This window comes from Pinus tabuliformis, chromosome 6 (assembly GCF_031772625.1).
Source record: "Pinus tabuliformis cultivar Carrire ecotype Pingquan chromosome 6, CPIR1, whole genome shotgun sequence".
NCBI classification, from domain to species: Eukaryota; Viridiplantae; Streptophyta; class Pinopsida; order Pinales; family Pinaceae; genus Pinus; species Pinus tabuliformis.
The window spans coordinates 1,001,930,763-1,001,958,675 of record NC_142292.1 but is presented as its reverse complement, the minus strand read 5'-3'; positions in this window follow the sequence as shown (position 1 = coordinate 1,001,958,675).

Here is a 27,913-nt window from a genome sequence, read left to right as displayed (position 1 = left end):
CAAGGGAAATTTTTTAAGCAAAGCTATTTATGAGAAGGAAATGTTGGCAATACTCCATGCACTTAAGAAATGGCGACCCTACCTAATGGGAAGACACTTCAAGGTAAAAACAGATCATGATAGCCTTAAATACTTTTTAGAACAAAGATTATCCTCTGAAGAGCAACAAAAGTGGGTCACAAAGATGTTGGGTTATGACTTTGAAATCATCTACAAAAGAGGGAAGCAAAATGTGGTGGTAGATACACTCTCAAGAAAGGATGAGGATGTGGAAGCATTGTTGTGTGCCATTTCTATTATCCAACCAGATTGGATAAATGAAGCAAGGGAGGAGTGGAAGAATGACGAAGAAGTGTGGGCACTTATTCGAACATTACAAGAAGATTCCAGTACGTCTGATACATTTTGCTCGAAAAATGATTCGTTATGGTACAAAGATCGCTTATACCTTAGTAAGAATTCCCATCTAAAACAAAAGATTCTTATGGAATTGCACACTTCTCCCTAAGGAGGGCACTCAGGATTTTTAAAAACTTACCACAGGATTAAGAAGGAATTTTTTGGGATGGCCTTAAATAAGATATTTGAAAGTTTGTGGCGGAATGTTTGGTTTGCCAACAAAATAAAGTTGAAACAATTAAGACATCGGGTCTATTACAACCTTTATCCATTCCAAGCCAACGTTGGGAGGAGGTTCCAATGGATTTTATCACAGGTTTACCCAAGTCTTAGGGAAAGAGTGTCATCATGGTGGTAGTTGAGAGACTTACCAAGTATGCACACTTTTGGGCATTATCACATCCATTTAAAGCCAATACAGTTTCTACTGCATTGATGCAAACAATTCAAAAGCTACATGGAAACCCAAAGATTATTGTAAGTGACAGAGGTCCCATTTTCACTGGAAATTTTTGGACATAATTATTTTCTTGTCTTCGTACTCAGTTAGCTCATAGCTCATCTTATCATCCTCAATCTGATGGGCAAACTGAGATAGTAAACAAATATTTGGAAGGATATCTTCGTTGCTTTGTATCTAATAAACAAACACAATGGGTCAAATGGTTGCCTCTGGCTGAATGGTGGTATAACACTTCCTTCCATACAACAACAAAAATGACCCCATTTATGGCACTTTATGGGTATCAACCACCATCCATCACATCATATTTAAGAAAAAATTCTAAGGTTCAGGCTGTGGAACATCACATTGAACATCAACAACAAGTCCTCCAACTCTTAAAGGATAACCTCGTGTTGGCATAGAATAGAATGAAACAACAGGTAGATCAACATCGCAGTGAAAGAAGTTTTGGTGTAGGTGATTGGGTATTCCTACCGCTACAACCATATAGGCAAATGTCCCTCAAGCAAGCTAAGAAGGATAATAAATTATCACCAAAGTATTATGGTCCGTACAAGGTGTTGCAAAAGATTGGTACTATGGCATACAAATTGGAGATTCCTGCAGCTTCTTGATTGCACCCAGTTTTCCATGTTTCATGTTTAAAGAAGGTTATAGGCGAGAAGCTCCCAGTTCAAACAATATTGCCAGAACTTGACGAGGAAGGAAAAATTATATTGGAACCGAAAGTAGTCATAGAAACAAGAACTCGACAGGTACGAAATCGATCAATTTCAGAGTATCTAATCAAGTGGAAGAACTTATCTGCTGAGGATTCCACATGGGAGGATGAGAATTTTATGCAGAAGTATCCAGAACTACTCAAGCGTTGAGGACAACACTTTTTTGAAGGAGAGGGGCTTGTTGGGTCCCCATAATACTAGTGATTACCCCATTACTATTGTAGTTATATCCCTTATTAATATTGTTGTGCCCCTATTGCCCCCATATTGTTATTATTGTGCCCCATAGAATCCCTCTATTGTTATTTTTGTGGCTTTATATTATTATTGTTAGGTTGGCTGGATTATATTGTGACTCCTTAGACTCATATATATAGAAAGGAGGTTTTGTCATTTGAATCATCCAAGAATTGTTCATTTATGTAATGTAAAGGAGGTTGCCCCCTCTAAGAGGCTGAATTCTAAGGCGTTGATCTATATTTTCTATCTTTTCTTGAGCTGGTTTCATAACACGTTTTGCTAACCATATGGAGAGAGGCATGGAAATATCTCTAATCTCATGAAGGCATGTCTCCATTTGACTCTGTGGGATCAGATTTTGTGTTGTAGGTGAAAGATGGCACAAGCCAGCCATTCACTTTTTCCTGTTCAACATAACTTTAAAACCTTTCCCTAGTTTTGGGAATATCCAAGTCCATGTCATTAATCTACCCTTGTGAAACCTTTCATCATTTGATTTATCACAATAGAACCTTCACTTGAACATTCCTGTGGTAAATTCAACAACCTATCATTTTTTTCTCCACTTCCATAACCAAACATTTTTTCACAACCTTGTCAAGGAGAATGGCCTATTATAGTCCCTTATACATTGGCATGCTTCTCCATATCTGTCCCTATCGCATATTCCTCCAAAAATTTGTTGATTTTGTCCTTTGATTCAATTGTCCAATCAATACCACCATGATGGGAATGAACTTGAGGAAAACCATTTTGAAATATGTTGTTCAACTTTTGAAACTATCCTTCAATTATCTATGCAATTATGTCTCCTAAATCTCCACATAAATTTCATGTCTTTGACCATTCTTTTAACTTCTCAAGGCAATAGTAAAGGACTTCAATTAAGGTATGTATGTAAACCTACAAAACTCTTGACTTTTATGTGTGGAACTCAACTGAATGTTCAAACTGAAACTAGATCTTGTATGTAGACCCATTTTAGATAACACATCCCTATTTAAGGGCTTCTAATTATCACAATAGAATTGTGTATATGTGTTAATGTGGAGGAGCATAATCTCAAGTCTTAGAGGATGCTAAGCATTTATCTTCACACTATGATAATATAGAGACTTGTGCAATGAATGAACGTAGATTAAGGCCTTCATCATTAACCTCATTTATCACGTGGCTAGTCAACATGAAAAAACATGTATAGTTTGACAAATAAGAAGATGCCACATTTAATCCACGTTGGAAAAATAAGCATAAGAAAATTTGTAGCATCCAGTATTTTTTACATGAGGTGCTTACATTAGGGGGTTTCATTGTAAAATTTAGTGTATGTAGAGGGAGTGGGAACCAAAGGAATTGAACCTAGATCAAGGTTTTGATACCATGTAAAGGTTTTCCATTACACCAAAACCTGTTGGCATTAATAAACTTCCAAATCAATAATGTCATCTTGTAGGAATAGTTAATCCCATGTTCCCAAGATAAAAATTAGTCTATGGGATCAATTCCCAGAGGTGTGGTAGTTATTCCAACAATTTGTTGATATAGTGTCTAAACGGATCAAATTTAATGACAAACGCTATAAAAATGTGTAGCAGTAAGAGTTATCCTGATGGAATATTTCTTGTTTTTATTCTCAAATATTTCAGACAAAGGATTACCATTTGAAGAGCATCCATGGATGAAAGGATTGGTAGTTAGGTTTCTTTGTTTATGAAACTATAGAGCTTGAGATTTTTTCACTTTGAAGAGTTGTCATCTTCTGTCACAGTGTGGTTTAGCCTCCCCAGCCTACCGCTATATCCTTGGCATGAATATATATTTTCTTGGGTGCAAAATGTTAGGTTCTTATTTGATGCCAGCAAAGCTCACAATAGAATGAACCAACATCTTATATGCAAGATTGGGTGTGGATTTTAAGCCAGACTTAACCTTTACCAACTTTAACTCCACTCGAAGCTAAAGCACTATTTGTGGGAGAAACATATTTGAATATGAAAATGTCCCCTTCAATTGTAAGATATTCTCTGAAACAGGGCATTTGGAACATTAGTGCGGAAAGGGCACCCTTGGAAATCATTAGGGGTGTTTTTACAGGAAGTGTAAGGCACATGATTCTAGGTAGTGTACAAAATCGATTACAACAGTCCTTCCTTTTGGCTAATTTGTAGCAGTGAAGTGTATTTACCCTTTCAAAGTCATCGAGGATTTGCACCTAGTTTGATTCTCATCTGCAATACACTGTTGGACATATCACATTTGTCTATTTTTCTACAAAACCTATTATCATTATGCTTGACAGAAACCTCATACTCTTGGTGAAGCCACAAATTACTACTAGATCTTAACATGTGTAGTGATATCCTTATTGTCCCTTTCCTTTTTGGAAGGAGTATTTTTTATTTCTTCAGTTATTTCACTTTCAGTGGAATTAACTAGTGTTTCCAAGGTTTCATGTTTTTTCATTTTTATTTCCTTTGTTTTTTCCTCCTCTTTGTGTTTTTTACTTCCCATTTTATCTCCTGTTCTTCACTTCTCTCGATATTTTTTTTAATTCCGTTCGAATTACTTCAAACTCTTTTATTATGTCAATAGTGCTTAGAGTATGTTTGTACAAAATAGTACATGTCCTAAGTGAATCACGCTTGGCAAGCCCTTGCCCATGTTCATATCAATATGAACTTTGGCACATCTAATAAAGGCCTCATCTTTATAAATATTATGACAAAGAAAATGCTACCAATAGACTACAGGGTTCCTGGTAGCTACCAATAGACTATTAGTTCATATAATCATGAAGACCTTGTTCATATATGATGACCAACCATATCAAGAAGTTGTAGAGGATGCCATATCAAAAGTACTAAGAGAACTTGCATTTGTAAAAAAATTGATGGTTGTCTTGTTCAATCTACTAAGAAACATGTGAAGGTTGGATTTCCTTTTAGATTCTTTAGCACTATTATTCATGCAAGTCAACATGCAGCTAACAACCTCCACATTAGCTTCAATAGTATCATGGCTTTCATCATGAATATTATAAGCTCACAATTTGTGTCCCAAACCAATACTACTATCCTCATGACCACACAATTAAACCAATACTCCTCTCCCAGCTAGCTCAATCTGTTACATAGTTAGTGCCAATTGGTTTTCATAGTCACACCTAGCCAACCCAAAGATATCTCCCATGAGACATTCAGAATGAACCCTCACCAATACATCTATTTCATCACCCATGTTACTGTTAACCATGGAAATATGTTCCATGCCATCCAACTTTTAACAGTAGCAATATCCTGAAATGCTCTCGACATTGTAGGCAACCTAAAAATAACACTTAGTTCAACAAAAGTTTCACATTTTTTTTTTGTACTTGACAAGATCTGCAATAGATATAAGCCGTAAATTATGCTCCTTTGCAAATTTTTATAACCTGGGTAAGCGAACCATTGAACCATCATCATCAACTATCTCATAAATCATTGCACTAGGATTTAATCTCGCTAATGTTGGAAGATCTATAGATTCCTCTATATGACCATATCTCTGTAGGACTCCCTCTTCTCTTTACTTCAGATGGAAGGTATGACAAGGTCTCCTAAAATCACCAGGTTTAGAATATGTAGATATGATACCAAAATATTTGTAGTACCATCTTTTTCGTCCAAAATATTATAAATGCAGTAAGAAGCTTCTATTCATTTTGTTTGTCTGGTACCATAAGTTACAATTCAAGCCTTCTTAGGACTTTTTCCTTTATGGAAGATGATTTTTGTAGTTGATTCAAGTGAGTTATAGTTTCCACTTTAGTCTAAAGTTCTTTATTCTTCACTTATGCATTATCCTTTTTGTTTGATTCTTTTGTAATAGTCATATTTTTTTATGACACTAACATACACATGCGCTGCGATGGAGTTGCAAGATGTGTTGTGTCGGAGCTTACATGACACTTAATTGTTGTTATGCTTGGATTCATTGCAGCACATAGGTGACTTTGTCCCATCTTCTCATTGTCTTTCTTTAAATAATCATCTAACTTGCCATTATTAGCAGTTTCCTCCCAAGGAACCATATCAGTTATATCAGGTAAAGTTGTAAGGACATTATTATTTTTTCTCGCCAACAGATATTCTGGGTCTCTAATAGAAGAAACAACAGCTAGTCTTCATCCAAGGTTACTAGATGGACTCTCTATATGTAACATAATAATAAGATGTTCATAGATAGGAAGAATATACACATGCTTCCCATGCCTAACATGTTAGTGTTCATGAGCCTGCACTGCATCTGCTAATATTATTTTAAGATATTATCTAACAACTTTGTTCCTTCTAACCTTATGCTCTTCACAAGTGTCATCAGCCAGAACAATGAAAATCATATCCTTTCTCTTTTCACACTTAACAAGGGTGCTATTGCCCCTGAAAAACTGCACTGCTTTCATAGGCTCCTCTTGCTGTAGTCCCCCAGTAGATTCATTACCTGAAATTACTTCAAGAAAGCCTTCAAGATTAGAAACACATGTCAAACTTAGGAAAGTATTATCTTTAGAAATAACTGGTTTGTCGAGTCAGATAAATGTGGGTCTTAAAAGTGATTCTAGTTGCATATGTGTTTTAGGAAGATCACCCAATGGAGGAGGCTTGTATTGAAAGGCCTCATAAATTCTTCCTTTATGATAATGAAGTTCCCAAAGGGATATACACCATGGCACATTTCAGAGGCCATGAGTACTGGTTCAACAATGGGTTTTTGGGGTTCCTTTTAAAAACTAAACTTTTTGTTATTCTCCTCTTGATATTGATTGATTCCATATTGTCCATATACATACAACAATTGCTCAGGACTTTTTCTACACGTGCAGAGAGGAGATTCAATTTGTTTGGGAATAGAATACAATGCCTAGGGTGCATATGTATTAAGGATTCCTTTACTCTGCTACATCTCATTCCAAAGAACACCTCCTAGGTCATGAAGATGATTAGAAACACTTCCATATAAAGCTAAAAATTCAACTAAGATGTCCCCTTCACTAGTAATACGGTCATCTACCCTTTCAGCTGGGAATAATAGTAATGCTAGATATAACTCCCTTTGCTTTCAATTTTAATATTTCAAGAGCCGACTGCAATTATTTAGGGTACATCTCTTTCGAAAAGTGAAGGAGATCCGTTGGTTGGTTCATACTTGAAATCATAACCCTCATCCACTGTAAATTTTATTTCAACATAAGTTGAATTTATACAATGTTCAAAACAACGATGTAATTTATAAACAACCAGGTCATATTTACAAAGCCCACACCAAACTTTGCTAAAAAACACTAAGGAATCCTTCACAAAATAGTGTTGTTTCCTTCATTGCAAACCAATAAAGGTTTCATTGGACAATATTTTTGTTGCTAATTTCTTCTTCTCAAGTTTTGAGACATGCTTGACCAAAGCCATACTTAGACCTTCCTCATTATTTCCACTATGGAGGTTTTCTTTATCTGCAGATTCTGGTTTATCTTAATGACATTGGAGACATTTTGTACCACAATAATCTCTTGTTCAAAATCTGACCCAATATTGCACCCAAAAATTTTGGTATTTTGTTGCTTTGTTTCTACTACTTTTATTGGGTTTTCTGGCACTTGGATTGTTATCTTCTTATGCATTACAATTTCTCTTACAAGCTAAGGATTTGTTTCAAAATAAATAGTATTTGTTTAATTTTCAAACAAACTTTCACCATCTTTAAAAGAGTTCACATCTTATGCGGGTAAACACATTTGAACTGTTTTATTGCAAAAATCATAATCATTGTATGGGCTACACAAACATTGGTCACCCAACTTATGACATCCCTTGTCCTTATGGCCACTTTTTTGGTTCTTGTATAGCCATCACCATGTCTTTTGCTTTGCTTTAGTTGTGGAATTTTTGTTGAAGTCTTCTAATATTCAGATCCTTTTTTCTTGCTGCTCTTCTAGCCTCTTCCAAGACATTGCTTGTTGTTCCAAAAACTCTGCATTCTTTTCCTAAAAAATAGCTAGGGGTAGTTCCATTTTCACATAACATTTAGGCTAGAAGGACTTATGCTATTATACCACTATAACAATCTAGGGCAATTTTTCTGACCTTTTTTTAAAAGAACTGGTGCTTCCAGCAATTGTAGCACCACAAATTTATATTTTTCTTCAACTTTTCTGACAAAATCAATATAATTTTAAAAGGAAGAGATAGGTCTATATTCTATAAATCCTTCCAATGAATGATTGGATCAAAGGCCCCATGCTTTGAAATATTCCATTTCCATCCAGACAGAGCTGTTAAAATCCAATTTTTAATGGGAAAAGGTAGGTTCGTGGACTCTAAAGCTTTCAAATGTGAGATTGGTTCCAAAGCCCCATGACTCTAGATATCTTGTGTCCCTCCAAGAAGAAATCTTATCCATGCCATTATGAAACTACTCTTTGATGGAATGTCCAAGGGGAACAAAAGACCTGTAGGTGCTAGGGGCACCAACTGAAACCTATCTCAAAATTCCATCGATAAGTTATCTTGAGGATGACAAATGACAATAAACAAAATGGTTGGACCTACTCATATCTTCTAGGGCTTCTCCTTTTCCAAAATATTAACAAGGGGTAGATTAATTATGTGAGGGATTCTTTGTTGAATGTCTCCACCCTTTACAATACCCTAGAAATAAAATTTTGTTTATGGACAATGAGGACTGTGTTGCTTTTGTAATCATTTGATGGTTTAGGGTGATGCAAGTTACAAAAAAAAACAAAATAGGGAAGTTGATTTACTATAAGTTCAACTTTGTTATTGGATGCATATCCTAGGAAAATTATGAAATGGATAAAAATGTTCCTTAACAGAATAATCCTAACCCCCCCCCCCGCTCCATAGATGTTTCCTTGAGAATCTCCATCAATGAACCCAATCAAAGGGGTCATGTGAGATGCCAGAAAATTGGATCCTTCTCAGAATTTTTCTAGTTTGAAGAGAGAAATATTCCCTGTAGAGAGAAACAATCTTAGAAGATTGAAGAAGAATGAAAATACTCACATTTTGGAAGATTACCATGTTCTTGAGCAACCAGATACCCCAGGCAACAGAAATAGGCAGAGTGCAAAATGTTTATGCTTCTCCCCCTAGTGAAAAAGAAGGATCTCAAAGGAGATCTAATCCATATTGTCCCTAATGCCCAAAACAAAAAGAATTGCATGCAAAATTATATTAGCAGTAGGAAAACAAATAAAAAGATGATCAATAAATTCATCGAACTATTTTCAGAAGAAACAATAGTTTGGTCTAGTGAAGCATTTTTTTTGTAAGTTATCCTAGGTTAGAAATTCGTCTTGAAGAACAAGCAAGGTGAATCATTTTAGGTTGTTGGGAATATTCCATTTCCAAATAAATTTTTTCCACCAACTCGAATCTTGGACCATTGCAGAATGGGCTATTGCATCATATTAAGCAAGACCAATTGTTTCCTTACCTGAAGAGGAATACAACTCCAGACTTGGAAGAGGTGGGGATCTCGAGGAAAAAAAGGATTAAATATTAAACCTAACTCGTGCAAATGTTTTGTGTTACAGTCTTGGTTATTAATAAATATTTAATGGACTTAACTCAATGTATTCTTCTTACCCTACCTTCGTACCGGACGTTGGTTCCATGACTGCATTTAACATTTATAGCTTAATAGAATCCAACTTAAGATTTAGGGTTTTATTTGTTTCATTTTTCTTTCGTCGCAATGTTGAGAGGGAAATAGGGCAGGGGTTTCGATCCTCTGATTTCCTGCTTTTTTGGCCCAATTCTGACTGTTTGTATACAACCTTTTTCACTTCTCTTGTGGAACTTTCATTTACTCATTGAGGTATCGATTCATTTAGTAATGCTGCAATTTTTTTCTGTGCTACCTGGTTTGTGCTTCTTTTGCATTTTGTTCTTCGTTGATGGTGGTCTACTCATTTCCTTGAAACTGATTTCTGTGTATCAATGGGGTTTTTACCATTGCTATGGGTGGCTCAGCAATCTTCGCAGAGGTAAGTATTTTTTTTCTGATTTTCACTGTTAATATTTGTTTTCATTCTTCTAACCTTCAGGCTCCTTGGTGAGCAGGTAAATTCTCTTGATTATTTTGCTAGAATAAAATCATTTTCTGTATTGCGCTAGTTCCTCATCTCTGGCTCGGGGGTTAGTCTTCTTCAGGTAAGTCTATTGATCTTCTTACCTTCTTTTCTACTCTTTGCTCTCTACTTGAGTTCGTCACTTCCATTTCTAAAAACCCTTTGTTGTTTGATATTTTTTACAGGTTTCAAATCTGGGGAAAATTCGCTCTGTCGCATCATTCTCGATGCCGGTGATTTGTAACAAGGTAGGATCCTTCCATCATTTACTTGTTGTCCTTAGCCATGAGATATAGGGAAAACCCATGAGGGTTTCAGTCATGATTTGATTGTTGTATATTTTTTCTGCTGTATCTTACTTGTGGGGTTTTGTGATAGCCCAAACTATTGTTGGTGCCTTCGCTGTAGTTGTATTGCTTGTAAATTTATGGACAGGTTATAAACCCTCACTGTCACTTCGACTATTGTATATATATTCAAACCCTTGGAGGGTTTGGTATTTTACAGGGTTACCAATGTTCTTCTATTACAGATTAATGTATGTGTCAGACTGTTTAAAGAAGGAAAATTTATACAGGAAATGCTTTCAATATTTGTTTATAAATGTACCTGTGATTAAGCTCGAGACGTATGATATTTTCTTGACTTGTTTACCTATGGTTTTTATTTCCAATATATTTTCCTTTACGAATTTCCCTCAATACTATCCCTCTTGGAGATTCTGTATTTTGTCTATTTATCAAAAATTACATAGCAAAACTCTAAATACCAATTTATCACTAATGCACAAAAAAATCACTTTTACTAATAAAGGAATGAGCATTTGCATTGCTTTCATGTACACACAAAGTATTTAACACAATTTCTAATTCTTCTTTTCCTCCTCAAGTTGGCTGACCCCCACAATGTGGATCTGGTTTGGTTTCATGCCTTTCCGAGATTTCTACATGGCCGAGAAATTGTTTTTTAGTTTTAGAACAGTTTCTTGAAACTAATTTCAAACATTTAACTAATCCTAATCTAATTGTTATTTTAATTTAAATTTACAATGGTTGTGTCAACCCAAATTTAACTTAAAACAAAATAAAATTGAATTCAAAAAACTCTTCTTCTGTCCAAGAGAAGAAATCAATTCCATTTGTCACCTTTCAGCTGGATGCTCCTACATCAGGCTCCCGAGGTAAATTAAACTCATGCCTCGTATCCATGAGCTTTTCAATAGAGTACCCGGTGCTTCGAATTTGGGCAACGTCCAGCCAGGAACAGTCCTCAATAGGATGGTCCTTCCATTTAACCAGATATTGTAAATATTCCTTCTTTCGAGTCTTCGTAGCCACATATGTGTCTAAAATCTATTCAATCTCAAAAGGCTTTGTTAGAGGTAGTTGTCTAATCTATGATTCTTCCTCATTCTAGGTGTCTTATGTTCGTCTCTCTGAAAGGTATTCCTCATCAACAACAATGTAAGGGTATAGATCTGTCACACTAAAAATGGGCAAGATTCCTATACCTGGAGGTACCTGCAACTCATAAGAATTTGCAGAAAACTTCTGAATGATTCTACAAGGCCCAATATTTTTCATTTTCAATTTTTTTTATTTACCTTTAGGAAACCTCTCCTTACTTAAGTTTACCAGTACTAAGTCTCCTACTTCAAAATGTACCTTCCACCTCTTCAAATCTTCTCTTTGTTTGTATATTTCACTGTTGTCCCGTAACTTTAATTTTACCTGTTCATGTAGATTGTTGATTGCCTTCATGAAATATTCGCCATCACCACTCTTTCACTTCAACTGATCCAAATCCAACAATTCATATATTCCACATGGGTGCATTCCATATAGGATTTGGAAAGGTCTTATGCCCATGCTTCTATTGGGCGAGTCATTATAAGAAAACTCTGCTTGTGCAAACACGTGATCCCACTATCTAGAATTTTCACCAACTAGACTCCTCAGCATATTTCCCAGACTCCAGTTCACATCTTCGGTTTGCCCATCTGGCTTCAGGTGATAAGCTAAGGTGAATTTTATTTTGGTGTCTAACTTCTTCCATAAGGTTCACCAGAAATGGCCTATGAACTTTACATCTCTATCCAAGATGATGGACTTTGGCAATCCATGTAATTTGACCATCTCTCTGAAAAACAAGTGTGCTATATGTTTGGAATCGCTGTTCTTTTTTTGCATGGAATGAAATGTGCCATATTGGTGAAACGATCCACCAACACCATGATGGAGTTGAATCTCCTGTTGTGTCTTCGGCAGACCTAAGACAAAGTCCAAGCTAACTGAGTCCCATGCTCTATTTGAAATGGGTAAGGGTGGATATAGCCATGCATTTTGGCTATGACCCTTTGCATGCTGAAACACTTTGCACTTGATTACGAATCAATGCACATCTCTTCACATCCTCGGCTAATAGTGAAAGTGGCTCACTATTCCAAAGTCTTGTCTATGCCAAAATGTCCGGTCAAACCTCCACTGAGCTTTTCCTGGATGAGGGTCTCTCTCATAGAACATTCTGGAATACACAACTATCCTCCTTTGAACAGTAACCCCTCCTACATATTATAGTCCAACCATGGACTATTGTCCCTGAATAGTGGATTTTGGCAAGCTTCATAAGCTTCTTTAAAATCTACATCTATTTCATACAAGTTCTTAAGATGTCTGAATTCTAATACGTGTACTGTGCTTTCTTATAGGATCAAACTTCTCCTTCTTAATTCATCTGCCACTTTGTTGGCTTGACCACTGATCTATTTCAAAACGGATGTAAAACTATGCAAGTACTCCACCCACTTCGCATGTTTATGGTTTAGCCTGTGCTATTGCATCATGTATTTTAATGTTGAATTGTCTCAAAACAAGACAAATTCATTAGCCAGTAAATAATGTCTCCAACGCTTTAGTTCTTGGACGACTGCATAAAATTCTTTATCATAAGACGTGTACTTCTACCTACTCTCATTTAACTTCTTGTTGAAATAGGCTATTGGCTTATCTTCTTGGCTAAGTACTGCACCAATGGCTATCCCACTGGCATCACAACGAACTTGAAAAATTTTGTTAAAGTCTGGTAATCTTAGAATTGGTTTTTCAATGATTTTCTTTTTCAGCAGCTAAAAACTCATCTGAGGGGACTCTGTCAATGAAAAGGCTGATTTTCCTTCTTAATGGTGTCCACCATATGTGCACAAAGTCCATTGAAATTTTTAATAAACTTCTGATAGAAGCTCGCCAATCCATGCAAACTTCTCACTTCAAACAAACTCTTGGGAGATGGCCAGCTAACTATGGCTGCAACCTTCTCTAGATCCATCTTCAATTAATTCTCAGAAATCACAAATCCCAAATAAATCAACTCTTCCTTGAAAAAAGAACATTTTTAAAAAAATTTCAGCAATTTATTTTGCTGCAATTTTTCTAGTACGTACCTGACATGTTGAAAATATTCTTCCTTCGCCTTGTTGAATATAAGTATATCGTCCAGATATACGATCCCAAATTTGCCAATGAATTCTTTCAACATCTCATTCATCAAACGCATGAATGTACTGGGAGCATTGCTCAATCCAATTGGCATGACTAGCCATTCATATAAGCCTTCATTGGTCTTGAAAGTTGTCTTCCACTCGTCACCTTCTCAAATCCTGATCTAGTGATAGTCACTTTTCAAATCTATATTTGAAAAGTATGCTTCTCCACTGAGACAGTCCATCACATCATCCATCTGAGGTAAAGGAAACCTGTATTTGATAGTAATCTTGTTTATCACCTGGGAATCAATGCACATCCACCATTCACCTCCTTTCATGGGAGCTAAAATGGTCGGAACAACACAACGAATTAAACTATCCCAAATCAACTCTTTATCCAACAACTCCTATACTTTCTTCCTGATCTCCTCATTGTCTTTCAGACTCATCTGGTAAGCAACCTTGTTTGACAAACTGGCTCCCAGAATGAAATCAATATGGTGACTAATGCTCCGCTTTGGTGGCAATTTATCTGGTAGATCATCTAGCACAATATCACTAAACTCTTGCAACATGTCCTATACCTCTACAGGAAATTCAATAATTTTAGTGTGTACCAATATTATTCTTGGCCTTTGCACAACTACATAGTTTACCTCATTATCTTCAATCTGTCGCAGAAACTCCTTCCTGCCTATCAGTAATTCTTTTGTTCCACTAGTCTCTGCAGTATCTTCTTCTTTCATGGGAACTAACGTATGCTTTATCCCATCCTTAACAAATATGTAAAAATTCTTTTCCCCACCATAGACGACCTTCCTATCATATTGCCATGGTCTTCCCAACAAAATATGGCACACATCCATATGCATAATATCAGAAATCATCTTGTCCTTGTACTTGCCAATATGAAACTCCACCTCGCACTCCTCACCAACCAACAATTGGTGTCCTTTCTGCAACCAAGACACCTTATATGGAGTTGGGTGCTTCAACTTCCTCAAACCCAATTTTTCCACCATTTCAGTAGCTACCAGGTTATTAGTAATCCCACTATCTATGATTAATTTTCAGCATTTTCCATGTGACTTGCACAAAGTCCAGAATAATGCTTTCCTCTGTGTCAGGTCAGCTACCTCCTTAGCTGGTTTTAGTAAAACCTTGTTCAACATGAAGGCTTCTCTTGTTTCAGGTACATTTTCCACCTCGTGTGGGGCTGCCTCGGTTACATCAGGTTGAGCAACATAAGCTCCCCTTTGTCCAGCTTGCTCATTTTTAGGACATTCAAAAGACCTATGTCCCCATTTTTGGCACTTGTAACACTGATAGGCATTTCCTCTGCCTCTGCCATTACCTCTTCCACAGTGGTATGGCCTTCTTCCTCTAGTGTTACCTTCACTCTCAGTATGTCCCGAAGTCTTCAAATTATTACCCTCTTCATTGCTATTGGAAGTCCTACCTCTGCCAAAGTAATGTCTTCTTCCTCTGCCGGAACCACATCCTCTTTTTCCATTTTTCTTCCTGGTAATCTTCTCTTCTACCTTCAAAGCACTCTTATATGCCTCCTTTATAGTATTAGGGGAGAGAATACTAATCTCGTCTCGGATCTCCATCTGTAGACCATTTACAAATCTCGTTTTCTTCTCAGGGGTATCTTTAACATACCTAGCTCTCATGTTTACTTTATAAAACTCTTCAGTATATTCTTTCACAGTCATGAAATTTGGTAATCTTTAAGAGAAAAATTTCTTTTCATCTTCGCAATCATTCTATCCCATTTTTTGAACAATGGTTTGTTCAATCTTCTCCTTTCTGCTTGCACACTCTCCCACCACAATGTTGTGTGTCCATAGAAAATTTTAGGGGCGAATGTTCGCCCTTTGGCGAAATTAAGGGGTTTTAAATTTTTAGTGGGCCAATATTTTGTATCATAGTACATTTTTACAAATCACCTCAAATAGCCCACCTTATTTTAAGGGAGAGGATAAAAAAGGTAAATTTAGCCCTTGAAATTAGGAGTTACAACCTTCCATTCGACCATTTTCAAGAATAGGTTTAATTTAAGTGAATCCATTCGCCCATTTTCAAGAATAGGTTTTATTTAACTGAATCCTATGGGCCAAATACCATATTTATAAAAGAGGTATGGTAAATTAATAAAAATATAAATAAATGAGAAGTATGGTAAATAAATAAAACATTTTTTATATTTACTCCATAAGTTACCTTATATACATGTAAGGGTGTAAACAAATAAAAATATAAGTAAAGTGGAGGTATGGTAAATAAATAAAACGTCTTTTTATACTTACTCAAAAGGTATGGTAAATAAATAAAAATATAAATAAACTAGAGGTATAGTAAATAAATAAAACCTCTTTTTATATTTAGTCCATAACCCTCGTTCTATTTATGAAGGCTCAGAGGTTTTATTTAAGTGAATCCCATGGGCCAAATACCATATTTGTAAAAGAGGTATGGTAAATTAATAAAAATATAAATAAACGAGAGGTATGGTAAACAAATAAAACATTTTTTTATATTTACTCCATAAGTCACCTTATATTTACGAACACTCAAAAAATGCGTTATATTTAGGTGAAACCTATGGGCAAAATACTATGGGACAAATACCATGGACTATATTGTTATTAATACCATGCAAAAAAACATTATTAACCCTAATATTAGTATCAATAAAAATAAAAATGGCACATGGTATTGACCCATGGTATTCACCAAAATGGCACATGGTATTGACCCATGGTATTCACCTAGAATGTAGCCTATTTAAATGAGGGAATTAAACTACCATAGATCCATCTTTACTCTGGATCTACTAACCCCCGAGAGGTATCAAATATTGTGATATGCAAACTAGGATAGAGTGAAAAAATATTTGATCCCTCTCAGGGCTTGGTGGATCAAGAGTGAAATTGCATGATCTTACAAGATTTTATAATTAAGTAAAATCCCATGGTAATAACAAGATCTTACAAGATTTTATAATTAAGTAAAATATTTGCCATGCCTGGTGAGAGATTCGCCAAAAAATTATATATACATATTATATTATTGATAAAATCGCCTTCCATTTTTCCTATATACCATGGAGATTCGCCCATTTATTATACTTATAAATTTAGGGGGGGTTCTTAAAATTTTCCCTGTGTGTGTCCTTTCAACTTCATAATAACAAACCTAATCTTCCTATCTTCACTGAATTCTTCATATTCAAAATATTTATCTAACTCACTTATCCAGTCCAATAATGCCTCTGTGGACAATCTACCATCGCAGTTAGAAAGCTATGGCCTTGGCTTATTTCTAGCCATCAAAACTGATTTTAATAGTTTAATATCCAGTCCCTCTTCTTGTAACCCATATATCGTTGTTGCATTTTCTTCCTCAAAATCATCTCCACCTTCAGGATCTATGCACCTTCCCGCTTCCACTGCTGCCAGACGTGCTGACAAAGTTCTGATCTCTTCTCGTAGCCCTTCATCTACTACTCCTATCATGGCTCTACCTCGACCTCTTCTTCCTACTTCCATCTTCACTGAGAAGAGAAACCAACTCTGATACCAAAATTGGTGGGGATCTCGAGGAAAAAAGAATTAAATATCAAACCTAACTCTCACATATATTTTGTGTTACAGTCTTGGTTATTAATAAATCTTTAATGGACTTAACTCAACATATTTTACTTACCCTACTTTTGTACTTGATCTTGGTTACGTGACAACAATAGCATTTACGGCTTAATAGAATCTGACTTAAGGTTTAGGGTTTTACTTTTTTCATTTTGCTTTCGTTGCAATGTTGAAAGGGAAGCAGGGCAAGGGTTTCAACCCTATGATTGGCTGATTGTTTGGCCTAGTTCTGACTTTGTGTATGCAACCATTTCCACTTCTCCTATGGAATGTTTGTCTACTCATTGAGGTATCGATTCGTTTCATAATACGTGGGTAATACAACAATTTTTTCTGTGCTACCTGGTTTGTGCTTCTTTTGCATTCTGTTCTTCATTGTTGGTGGTCTACTCATTTCCTTGAAACTAGCTTCTATGTATCAACAAGGTTTTTACCATTTCTATGGGCGTCTCAGCAATCTTCGCACAGGTCTGATTTGCACTGTTAATCCTCGTTTTCGTTCTTCTAACCTTCGGGATCCTTGGTGAGCAGGTAAATTCTCTTGATTCTCTTGCTAGAATGGAATCCTTTTTGGTATTGCGCTGGTTCCTCATCTCTGGCTCAAGGGTTAGTCTTCTTCAGGTAAGTCTATTGGTCTTCTTACCTTCTTTTCTATTCTTTGTTTTCTACTTGAGTTCGTCACTTCCATTTCTGAAAACTCTTTGTTGTTTGCTATTGTTTGTAGCTTTTGAACTTGGGGAAACTTCGCTCTATCACTTCATTCTCAATGCTAGTGGCTTGTAACAGGGTAGGACCATTCCATCATTTACTTGTTGTCCTTAGCCATGAAATATAAGGAAAAACCATGAGGGTTTCAGTCATGATTTTATTGTTGCGTATTTTTCCTTCGGGTATCTTGTTTGTGGGGTTTCATGATAGCCCAGACTGTTGTTGGTGTCTTCCTCATAGCTTTATTGTTTGTAAATTTCCGAATAGGGTATAAACCCTCGTTGTCACTTTGGAGGTTGTATATATATTTAAACCCTTGGAGGTTTCGTTATTTTACAGGGTTACCAATGTTCTTCTATTACGGATTACTGTATGTGTTAGACTATTTAAAGAAGGAAAATTTATATAGGAAATTCTTTCAATATTTGTTTATAAATGTACCTGTGATTAAGCTCAATACATATGATCTTTGCTTGACTTGCTTATCTGTGGTTTCTATTTCTAGTATTTTTTTCTTTACGAATTTCCCTCAATACTATCCTGCTTGGAGATTCTGTAGTTTGTCTATTTATCAAAAATTACACAACAAAACTCTAAATACCAGTTTTTCACTCATGCACAAAAAAATCACTTTTACTTATAAAGGACTATGTATTTGCATTGATTTCACATACACACAAAGTATTTAACACAATTTCTAATTCTTCTTTTCCTCCTCAAGTTGGTAGACCCCTAGAATGTGGATCTGGTTTGGTTTTTATGCCTTTCCAAGATTTCCACATGGCTGAGAAACTGTCTTTTAGTTTCAGAACAGTTTCTTGAAACTAATTTCCAGCATTTAACTAATCCTAATCTAACAATTATTTTAATTGAAAATTACAATGATTGTGTCAGCCCAAATTTAACTTAAAACAAAATAAAATAAAATTCAAAAACTTTTTCTTCTATCAAGCAGAAGAAATCAATTCCAGTTGTCACCTTTCAGTTGGATGCTCCTGCATCAGTAAGTCCTTGGAGTTTCTTAAATAGACCCCATTGATAATTTAGATCTTTAATGAAAGAGTTCCACTCCTCTGCTTGTTGACATGGCGAATTTTCGCTATACCAACAGGGGGAACTAACCCGATCACAGATCCCAATTAGATCTGTTTTCGTTTGGAGTGGCTACTTCCAACTAGTTTTAAAGGACCCTGTGAACTATTAAAGGTGTTGATAGATTGCGTCCTGGAGTAAGAATTCAATTAAATCAACAAAAGAAACAACTAACCTATATGCATCAATCCTATCTATAATACTGTTAACTACTCTAATCTAGTCTTAGCTATCCTAATATATCCTGCAGGAGCATAACAAAAGAGGTTAAAAATCACATATAGATTCCATGTCCAGATGAATCAATTACTGGTTCAATAAGAACAAGGCTATATTAAATCCTAATTGCAATCCCATTACTTATAGAGGAATATACATTCCTTTCCTTACAAATAACACTTGCAACTGATGTTTAACAAAGTCTTGAATTAGCAACCTTTCATGAATTAACAATGTTATTGAATTATATTCAAATAACTAGGAATAACCATGAACTGCTAGTTATCAATAAGCAAAAAGCAAATCACATTTATCTTTATGCAACCAACAACACACTGATTCTGAACATATGAGAAAAAGGAAAATAAATCTGAAACACAGGCTCCTTCTTGAACCAAACTGATTTCTTTATTCACAATAAATCAAAGTTGTTCTCTCCAAAAAAAATCCCTGCTCTCCTGTCTGGAGCTAATACTTATATCTGTTGGAAATGACTCTTGGTCTTCCCCTTCAGTTTCGCCTTTCGCCTATCCTTTTCAATATATAGATCAGAATACATAGGTGTAAAAAAATTGGTGTCACTACTGACACGTAGAAGGCATGTCCTGTCACTGGAGCGCTTCATTTCCTGGGCAAATGAGCAGATGTTGATTAGAAGAGGATGACTGTGTGTCATCTCTTCATGATGAAACCTAGGGAAAAATCACTTTCAAAATATACAAGCAACATGTGGAACTCGATCGAAACACCTAAGGTTGCCTCTTTAAACAACATATTAGCATATATGGACTCTCCGGATCTGCTCATGCATTTTTTTCTACTTCTTGCCTGCCTTCTCTCAGTCCTCACCTACAAAGATAACCAACATCAGTCATACTTATGCAATTATGATAAAATGCTTAAAAAACACAAATCTTGCCTTCATGAAGCACTTATAACATCAAAAGGAACAAGCGTGAAAGAACCGCCCCGTGGTTTTTAACCCATGCATTGGTTAAGTCCCGCAAGCGAAAACTGACTTATACTGAAAATCATTGCATAACACTGAACCGGATGGTATTTCAGAAGGGGTCTAAGTGGTAACTATTATTACGAGGAAGGCCCCCGATTCCACTCTTCAAGTGACATGTGGTAGCTAGGAGGAAAGAGGATACACCTTTTTAGGCGGGTATTCCTCGAGCTACTTGTTCACCCGAAATCTGTGTGGACTGTTGGATCCACAAAGGGTAGATCAACGATGGAGGGACTTGACACAGGAAAATATGCAAAACCCCATGGCCAGGTCGTATAGCCAGACTTCAAATTTTATATACCAGAACCTATAATTATTGATGGGTCCACTATATCGCAAATCGCTTTATGTATAAACAATGAACTTTGCCGATTGCGATAAGCAATTAGGGAGGCAGACACGAAATGCATATGAGTCATGTTTAATAATTCCTTTGGATCTACAACATAAGCTTTCCCTTTTGAAAACGCCAGCCATAACGTATTATCGCAATACAAATGAATACACGGGAAAACCCGCGTCCGGCCGTACAGCCGGACTTGAAATATTATGCATCCGAATTGATAGTGATCAACAGGTCTGGTATATAGTGTTCTGCCTTATATATAAGCCCTAGAACCTACCGATTGTGATATGCGATAGGGCTCCAGACCGGATGTATATATATATATCTATATATATATATATATATATATATATATATATATATATATATATATATATATATATATATATATATATATATATATATATATATATATATATATATATATATATATATATATATATATATATACCACTGGGGGGTCCGCAATGTTAGACTTTCCTTTGAAATACCCCAACCTCATTACTTTTCGAAAAACATAGGAATATACGATAAAACCCGTGTCCAGCCGTACGTCCAGACGTGAAATAATATGCATCCTAGTCTCCAGACACGACGTATATAGATATATATATATATACCACTGGCGGGTCCTCCATGTTAGACTTTCCTTTGAAATACCCCAACCTCATTACTTTTCGAAAAACACAGGAATATATGATAAAACCTGCATCCGGCGTACAACCAGACGTGAAATAATATGCATCCTAGTCTATAATCATCATCGGGTTTGGGTGGTAGCGGTGTGTCTTATATAAAGGCCCTGGACCTTGCCGATTGCAATATGCAATGGGGCTCCAGACCCGATATATATATACTACAGTTAATAATGCCATTGGTTCTGGAAGCCATGCATACCTTATCTATATATATATATATATATATATATATATATATATATATATATATATATATAACCTAGGAATCCTGCCGATTGCGATATGCGTTGGGGCTCTGGACCCGAAATATATATAATGTGGTTAATAATGCCATCGAGTCCGGTGCCTTATGATATGAGTTGAATTGATTGCGATAGGCAGAAAAGGGGTGATTTATGCATCTTTATGAATCATTTCCATTATAAAGAGTCCTAATGGAAATAAGGTGCGATACAAGGTTTTTGAGGGTTGGAAAGGTCCCGATGGAGGGTATGAATGAGTGGCTTAGAGAGGGTTATAGATGAAACATGCAACAGGGATTTATTAAGGGGGCCTTAACCATTAGGCATTGAAGATTTGACTTGGAAACAAGTTAAAGTCTCTGGGACAAAACAGATCATTCGAAGAGGTGAAAGATCATTTTTTTAGGGTATCCATTCAAAATTTCTATCAAGGTAGGTTTTAATAGGGTGGTGGTTGTGGCCAAAATAAATGGCGAACCGCTGGGAAAACCAATTATCTCTGTTTCCAAATAAACCTTGGATCATTGGAACATTAGGGTGTTAAGATAAACTTGAAATGCAAACTATACATATGGACAGGCATGGGTTTCACTTCAACATTAATTGCTTCAGGTGGGATAAAGATAAATCGCTTCTACTTACTGATAGGGTTTTGACAAGCATTCTCCAACGGTGATATTATGGAATTTATTGACTTTCCTTTACTTGTTTCCTTCTTTCAAAAATCCTTCAGGGCCATTACTAGTCTGTCAATACATGTTTAGGTGTGTACCTCAGCTCTTTATTACTCATCAAACTTGATGTAGATATGTTTATCTGCACTTTGTATGAGAATTTCAGTGCTATATTTTCATATGATTGAATGGGGCATAGTCATGGATCATGCCATATTTTTAAACCGCTTAAGCAAGGTTAGGATTGTTGTGTCAATCAGTACTCTAAGCCCAGCAACAATCTTTACTCTAACCGGCTTCCCAAACAACTTTTCCTTCGAGCTTGGCACAAGGACTTGAAATTTCATTTTTTTTAATTTTTTTTTAATAAGTCCTTCCAGTTTCAGGCACAAGGAAGAGATCACAATTGGATTTGCCACATGTTATATGATAGTGAGTTTAGCCCATGAAAGGAGATTTAGTTTTAGATGACAGGTATTGGAGAATTTATTATGGTGGATGGGACCAATGGAGAATAACTGCAAACCTTGCAAGCAAGCATAGGCTAGGTTTGAGTGGGATTTATTTAAAATGTAGCGTTCCTCCATGCCAGTATAGCTGTAGTTACACAATTTATATTTTATAAAGATGCCCCCACATGCTCCAGGCATCCATGTTATCAACAGATCTTGCCTAGTTCCCAAAAAATGCTAGTGAGTGGCTTCGGTTTGAATTCCACCTCTGATTTTCCAATTCCCATGGGCTCATTGAAAATTTGTTTGATTTGCAAGGTAATGATGGATTTAGGATCAGCAGACTCATCAGTAGGTTAATGAGGAAGGGGAAGGATGAAGGTGGTGAATCAGGGCAATCTGAAATAGGTAAAACCAAGACGGGAAGACTGAAATCAATTAACTAAAAAGGACCGCAATTCAAAATAGAAGGAAAATAAACTTTGCAGAAAACAAGAAAGGAAAAGAAGAAATGTAACTAAACTTACAACAAAAATAAAATTAATCCTAAACTATTCAGAAGGCAACCACCATGTGGTGGCTACTAGAAGTATCTCTTCAGATGTTGGCCATTAACAGGGAGTTTTTCAGTTTCTCCCTGTAAAGTTTTCAATGTGTAAGTTCTTTGACCAATTTTTTCCACAACTTGGAATGGCCCCAGCTATAAGTGTTGGAATTTCGTGTGTTTACCTTTTGGCTCATTCAACTTGTCCCATTTGAGGACTAGCTCTCCTACTTGGTAATCTTTATCTCCTGCTAGATGGAAATCAAAATACCTCTTCATAATCATTTGGTGATTTCTGAATTTATTTCTAGCTTTATCTCTCAATTCCTCCAACCTCACCAGTTGGTTCATCCTTTCTTGAAGCAAGGCTAAAGAGGTTCCTCTTGAAGCTTGGGAGAGCTGTAAAGAGGTAAGGGTAACGTTTGGAGGCAAGTTGGCTTCCTGTCCATAGACGAGGAAGTATGGGGAGTTTCCTAAGGCCACTTTTTGGGTGACCCTATCGGCCCAAAGGGCATTTGTTAGAGCATTGTGCCAGTTTCTCTAGTTTTCAGCGACATATTTATGAATTATGCATATGAGGTTATTGTTTGAGGACTCTACAACTCCATTTTCGTGGGGATAATGATTCGATGTATACCTTATGTGAATTGATTTATCAATACAAAATTTAGTCAATTTTAGTGATTAAAAGTAAGAAGCATTATCAAATATGAGAGTGTCAGGAATGCCATACATGTTGATAATGATTTTTTCAATAATGATATTACCTCATTTTCATTCACCTTCCGAAGCGGGATGGCTTTGGTCCATCTGGTGAAGTAGTCGATCACTGTGATTATATACTTATGTTGCTGTGAAGAGTTTGGAGTGATCTCATCTATGATATCTAGGCTACATTGCTGGAATGGGCGATAGACCATAACAGGCCTGAGGGGAACAACCAGCTTTCTTTCTCATCTTACTGTGGTTTGACACACCTTGCATTTGTGAACATAGGCATGCGAGTCTTTGAACACTGTGGGCCAATAATATCCAGCTCTTAATATTTTGTGCACGGTGGTATCTTCGCCATAGTGACTGCCTACTGAGTCGTCATGCATTTTTTTCAAGACATGGTAGGCATCATCCTTTTCCAAACACCTCATCTAGATTCTGTCATAGTTTTTTTTGTATAATGTGTTATTGGCCAAATGATATTGATTCAATTTCAATCTAAGTGCTCTTCATTGTGATGCATCCATGTATTCAGGACATGAACCCCGTGTAAGATAAAAGCAGATGTCGTAATACCATTACTCGGGATCCAAAAGGGCTTCCAACATTTCATGCTCAAAGATTAGCTCTTCATTAATCCATAGGGGCTCCTCCCTGAATTCCACTTGTGCATTCTATAAGTTCTGTGCTTATGGTTCTTTAGACGGCCCTACTTTCTCTACCAAGGCTTTTGCAGCTAGCCTACACAATCCCTGCCCTCAAACTATCTTTGTCGGCTTAATCTTGAGGTCAAATTCTTGAAGTACGGTTATCCAATTTCCTCTCCGTTCACCCATTTCTTTCTGCACAAAGAGGGCTCTTACAGCAGGATGGGGAACAATCACTTTAGTCCTGCCCTTTAATAAATAACTACAGAAATGTTTTATGGCCTTAAAAAATGTAAAGCCTTGTTTCTCCATGTCTGGGTAGTTCAATTCTGCTCCTTGGAGGTTAGAGCTCATATAAGAAATAGGGACTTCATTGCCATCATCATTTTTTTGAGTGAGAATTGCGGCATATGAAAGATCAGAAGCAAAAGTGTACAAGAAGAATTCCTTGCCGAAATTGGGGCTGACTAATGTAGGAGCTTCTGCGATGGCTTCCTTGATTCACTGAAACAATTTCTTAGCTTCATCGCTCCACTTATATACAACGTCCCTTTTCATCATTAGCTGCATAGGATGCACTATTTCTGCGAATCCTGAAACAAATTTCCTAACGAAATTAATTTTCCTGAAGAAATATTGCATTGCCTTTTTATTTGTAGAGGGTTATATTCTCATGATAGTCTCTACTCTTTCAGGAGCAATAAAAATCCCTTATTTAAAGATGATATGACCTAGTAGTTTCCCTTCTGTGACTACAAAGAAGCTCTTCTCGTGATTCAACGATATTCCATACCTTCGGCATCTTTCGAAAATATGTTTCAGGTGATAAATATGATGCTTTCTATGATATTAATACACAGTGATGTCATCCATGTAAACCACTATTGATCTGTTAATCAACCCTCGGAAAGCTATGTCCATGGCTCCTTAGAATGTGGCCCCCACATTAATAAGTCCAAAAGGCATTTTACGATATGCGTAAGCGCCCCATTTAGTGTTGAAGGTTTTCTTTAGTTGATCCCCATTAGATACCAACATTTGATTATATCCTAAAAACCCATCTAATAGGGACAACACTTCATACCCAGAAACACACTGAAGAATGTGTTCCATAGAAGGGACAGGATAGTTATCCTTTTGCGATTCTTTGTTCAGGTTTCTGAATCGGTACACAACCTGATATCTCCATTTTCCTTTCTTACTGGAACGAGATAGGCTACCCAGTGGGTGTGTCTAACCAAAAAGATGATTTTAGCATCCAACATTTTGTTTAATTCTTTCTTCACCAACGGTTCTAGTCTTGGATGCATCTTACGAAGCTTTTGTTGGTAGGGCATAGCTTCCTTTTCCAAAGGAATTACATGATGCATAATGCTGGTATCAAAGGTTTTTAGGTCTCCATATGTCCATGCAAAGGCGTCATTGTATTCTTTAAATAGCTTGACAAATGTAACCTTTTCTTGTGGAGAGCACCCCAATCCCAAATTAACAGTTTTTGGGTCTTCTTTGGTTCCAATGTTGACCGATTCATACTTCATGGATGAGCTATGCGTTTTACAATTAGTTGGCTTTTTGAATTTACCATGTAGGTCATACAAGTGCTCCATCTTGACAACTAACTTGGGGATCATATTGGATTGATCCTTTTCCTCATCTTCCCTCTCATTCATAAGTCGGTCGTGCTCCTTTTCATCAATGATTGCAGTTTTGAAATTCTTTTCACAGTGCAAGAACTCAAGGATTTTCTCGTCATCTTCGAACACCTACCAATTTGATACATTATCAAGTATAGATGGTCTGAAAATCAATTGAACATAACATTTATTATTATTTAGTCTAAAATCAGGCAAAATATTTGCAGCCATACCAACCATCAGATCGACATCTTGGTTTTGTCCTCGAGGTATGTATGTGATATTAAAAGAATCAAAATTGTCAATTAAGTTCCATACCTCATGTTGGTACCTTACCACGTGCGGCGAATTGTAGTGTATCCTCTTCGTTACCTGGTCCACAATTATCTGTGAGTCACCAAAAACTTTAAGATTTTTTACCTTCATATCAATGGCCTTTTTCAGGCCTTGCAGCAAGCCTTTGTATTTTGCCGTGTTTTTGGGGCATGTGAACTTGAACTAGCTGGCCATCAGATGTTGGTTCCCTTGTTGATCAACCAGAATTTTTCCAACACCTGCACCTTCAAGGCATTTAGAGCCATCAAAATAGAGTGTCCAAAATATAGAGTCAAGTGTTACATCAATTGAATTGCTTCCTACAAAACTAGTTCTATCATCTACTATATTACAAGGTGGTTCATCAGTTGGATTACAAGGGAGAGTTTCCAATTGTGTGTTTATTACAGTTCCTTCACATTTTTCTACATCGAATTCTCCAAAACAGGTTTCTATGGCACAAACATTGAAACTATAATTCTCATTGATAGAGTTGGTAAACATTATAGGTTCGTTGGAACCATTTAGCTCTATCGCTACATACTTCATGTATCTTTCATGATCAACTCTTAGCATATCACCCTTCCCCTTCTGAGGCAGCAAGAGATGGGACCAATCAGTTGAGAAATATCCATTCGGTTTTGCTGACCAATCCCTACTAAGTAGAATTCCATAAGCCTCAGGTATATCGACTACCACTATGTCAATGACTTGTGTGTATTATGGTTTAGTAGTCATCCGAATCAATACATCTTTCAATTTCTCAATTACTTCACGTTTTTCATGTCTAATTGCATGATTCAAGTTCCGATTTTCTTAGGTATCGCATGAAGTCTTTTCGAAACAACGTAAGGCATCATAGTGGATGAGGCACCTGAGTCTTCCAAGCAATTGTGTATGTTCATGTTCAAGATTTCAAATGTGATTAGGAAAGGGGCAGTCATGGATTTTGATTTCCTTCCTATCATGGCTACATTGAAATCTTGGGGGTTTCAATTCATTTTTGATAGGGTGGCTTCCATGGCTACTAGTTTTTTGGCTGTACTGGGAGTACAAACAGGTCTGGAGACAAACTTCTGGGTTTGTCTGCTCGGAATGGTGGGAGGTCTGCGATTTCGTTCATTCATAGCTTTTAAGAGAAAATCTCTCTGCTACGATAGTTTTATCAAATCAAAGTATGTGATATTAGCCCTAGATTTCTTAAGATCATCCACAATATTGTAATCAATGTTATAAAGAAGATAGGACAGACTAAACATAATAGTTTTGCCATTCTTAAGTGGTGGTTTACCATTATGAGTCACCTTCATTGCAATCAGAGATGCATTATCTTCCTGTGGATAGTTCACAACTAGAGTACTCTTAGACTCAGCACTAGGCCTACCCTTCACTATAGGAACTTTGGGAGCAGATGGCCTCAAAGGGCGAACATCTTTCTTTGTCTAGTCTACCAGCTTCATCATGGCGAGAAGTGGCCCTTTACTTCGTGTATGGATTTCATTAGTGTGGATTTATGCCATACTA